This window comes from Pteronotus mesoamericanus, unplaced genomic scaffold, assembly GCF_021234165.1.
Source record: "Pteronotus mesoamericanus isolate MK-2021 breed Mesoamerican mustached bat unplaced genomic scaffold, CSHL_Meso_final contig_130, whole genome shotgun sequence".
NCBI classification, from domain to species: domain Eukaryota; kingdom Metazoa; phylum Chordata; class Mammalia; order Chiroptera; family Mormoopidae; genus Pteronotus; species Pteronotus mesoamericanus.
Genome location: NW_026555060.1, coordinates 24,856,254 through 24,859,768, shown reverse-complemented (window position 1 = coordinate 24,859,768; position 3,515 = coordinate 24,856,254). Strand labels below are relative to the sequence as shown.

Here is a 3,515-nt window from a genome sequence, read left to right as displayed (position 1 = left end):
AATTCAATAGGGAAATTCATTTCAACAAATCCTGCTAGGACTCTTCGCTATCTATATGGAAAAAAATGTACCTTGACCCCTACCTCACAACACATGCAAAAATTTATTTGAGTTGGACCTTAGACCTAAAAGTAAAAGCTAAAACTATAAGGCTCCTAAAAGAAAACATAGGGGTATATGTTCATGACCTGGACATACGTAACAATTTTTTAGAAAGGACCCAAAAAGTATCACCCACGTAAAAAGATTGATGAATTGAAAATTATCAAATTTTAAAAGATTCTGTTCAAAGGATTCCATTACGAAAATTGAAAAGGCAAGCTATGGATTAGAGAAACATGCAATACATTTATCTAACAGAGATCTTATTCAACATATTTAAAGTACTTCTACAAATCAAAAATAAAAAGACAACCCAATATTTTAATGTTTTTAAGTGTATTTTATTTATTATGCTATTACAGTTGTCCCATTTTTTTCCTCCCCTTTATCCCCCTCCACCCAGTACTCTGCCTCGCATTAGCATTCCCCACCCAAGTTCATGTCTATTGGTCGTACATATGAGTTCTTTGGCTTCTCCATTTCCTATACTATTCTTAACCTCCTCCTGTCTATTTTGTGCCTACCAATTATGCTCTTTATTCTCTGTACCATTTCCCCCACTCTTCTCCACCCCGACTAAGAACACTCCATGTGATCTCCATTTCTGTAATTCTATTCCTGTTCTAGTTGTTTGTTTAGTTTGTTTTTGTTTTTGTTTTTGTTTTTTTAGGTTCAGTTGTTGATAGTTGTGAGTTTGTTGTTATTTTACTGTTCATAGTTTTGGTCTTCTTCTTTTTCTTAGATAAATCCCTTTAACATTCCATATAATAAGGACTTGGTGATGATGAACTCCTTCAACTTTACCTTGTCTGGGAAACACTTTATCTGCCCTTCAATTCTAAATGACAGCTTTGCTGGATAGAGAAATCTTGGATGTGGGTCCTTGCCTTTCATGACTTTCAACACTTCTTTCCAGCCCATTCTTTCCTGCAAGGTTTCTTTTGAGAAATCAGCTGAGAGTCTGGTGGGAACTCCTTTGTAGGTAACTCTCTTCTTTCCTCTTCCTGCTTTTAAGACACTCTCCTTATCTTTAATCTTGGGTAATTCAATTATGATGTGCCTCGGTGTGTTCCTCCTTGGTTCCAATTTCTTTGAGCCTCTCTGAGCTTACTGGACTTCCTAAAAGTCTATTTCCTTTGCCAGATTGGGGAAGTTCTCCATTATTTTTTCAAATAAGTTTTCAATTTCTTGCACCCCTATGATTTGTATGTTGGGACATTTAAAGTTGTCCCAGAGGTTCCTAATCTCCTTATTTTTTGGAATTCTTATTTCTTCATTCTGTTCTGGTTGGGTATTTATTTCTTTGTTCTGTTCTAAATTATTGATTTGAGTCCCAGTTTCCTTCCCTTCACTGTTGGTTCCCTGTATATTTTTCTTTATTTCACTTTGTGTAGCCTTCACTTTTTCCTCCATTTTGCAACCATACTCAACCATTTCTGTGAGCATCCTGATTACCAGTGTTTTGAACTGTGCATCTGATAGGTCAGCTATCTCTTCATCGCTTAGTTTTATTTTTGGAGCTTTGATCTGTTCTTTCACTTGGGCCATATTTCTTTGTCTCGGTGCACCTGCTACATTGTAGGGGCAGAGCCTTAGGTATTCACCAGGGCAGGGTAACCCAGGTCATTTCGTTGTGGTGCTGTATGTGGGTGAGGGGCCCAAGAGGGAACAAAGCTGCTTGCTCGGCTCTCACCTGGCTTTCAGTCACTTCCTCTGCTACCCACAAGCAAATTGGGCCCTTTTGATGCTGATTCCCGCACAGGTGCATTTGTGTACATTCTAGGACCCTATGGGTCTCTCCAATGAACTCTCCTGTGAGGCTGAGAGTTTCTCACTCCACCATGACCCTTATAGGTTTTTACAGACAGAGGTTTTGAGGCTTTCTTTTCCTGCACTGGAATCCTGGATTGCATGGTCTGTCTCACTCCCCAATTATTCCTCCCAGTTTATCCTCATGCAAATGTGGGACAGTCTGGTCCATCAGCCTCTACCTCACCCACCTGGTCCTCCAGCAGCTGCCTTGCTGCACATCCTCTCCAGCTGCTCATCTCCATTCATCCTACCAGTCTGGATGAATGTTTCTTCAACTCCTTGATTATCAGACTTCCATACAGTTCAGTTTTCTGGCAGTTCTGGTTAATTTTTCTTTTTATATTTTTTGTTGTCCTTTGTTTGGTTGTGTGAGGAGGCAAAGTGTATGTACCTATGCCTCCATCTTGGTCAGAAGTCCGGAGTCCCAATTTTTAAATGGACAAGGACTTTGATAAGCCCATGGGAATGGATCTAGGAAATCCTTTTCTCAAAGATGGAGCCCAAAGCAAAGAAGGAAGCTCCTGCCCTTCCCAAAGCTCAAGCCAAAGCAAAGACTTTGAAGGCAAAGACAGGAGTGCTGAAAGGCGTCCACAGCCACAAAAAAACAAAGAGAAGATCCACAGGTCACCCACATTCTCGCAGCCAAAGACGCCATGGCTCCAAAGCCAGCTTAAGTATCATTGGAAGAGCACACCCAGGAGAAACAAGCTTGACCACTATGCCATGATCCAGTTCCCTCTGACTACCAAGTCAGCCATGAAGAAAATAGACAACAGTACACTTGTGTTCACTGTGGATGCCAAGGCCAACAAGCACCAGCTCAAACAGACTATGAAGAAGCTCTATGACACTGACGTGGCCAAGGTCAGCAACACCCTGATCGGGCCTTATAGAGAGAGGGTGGCATATTTTCAGCTGGCTCCCAACTGTGATGCTTTGGATGTTGCCAAAAAATTGGAATCATCTGAAATAAATCCAGCTGGCTAATTTTAAATCTAGAATTTTTACATGGTAAAAAAGTAAAAATAAAAAATATTTGGACAAAGACTTTCACAGAAGACAATATAGACATTACCAATAAGTATGTAGAAAGGTGCCCCAAATCATTAGTCATTAGGGAAATGCAAATTAAAACTAGAGCAATGTGACACTTTGCACCCATTAACAATAAAAATTAGTGAGACTAACAATATCAGATGTTGGCAACAAGGTAAAACAACTGGAATTTTCTTATAGTGTTGTGGATGTTTAAAATGGTACAACCTCTTGGAATGGCAGGAGTTTTGTAATAAGGTTAATACACCTACTGCGTGACCTACCAATTCAACTCTTAGGAACTTACCCAACAGAGATGAAAACATAGGTCATTGGAGAGTTGAGAGGCAGAGATATTTTGTAGGTGTGATTGGGTTGGAATCCAAAGTGGAGTGGGTGGAGATGTGCATGGGAAGTAAAGAAGTAGAGAAATGGCAGTAGCTAGAGGGGGTGTGGAGTATGGATTTTTTTGTTTGTTATGAAACAGCCTTGAGCATGTTAGGCATATCTATGTCACATCAAAAATCAATATAAATTCCAAATAGTATTGTTTAACCAAATAGAAA

At 39.8% G+C, this 3,515-nt stretch overlaps 1 pseudogene; it reads left to right on the top strand.

Moving 5' to 3' along the window:
• The first annotated feature begins 2,407 nt into the window (after window positions 1-2,407).
• Window positions 2,408-2,901, top strand: LOC129084790 (60S ribosomal protein L23a-like; annotated as a pseudogene).
• The last annotated feature ends 614 nt before the right edge of the window (window positions 2,902-3,515 follow it).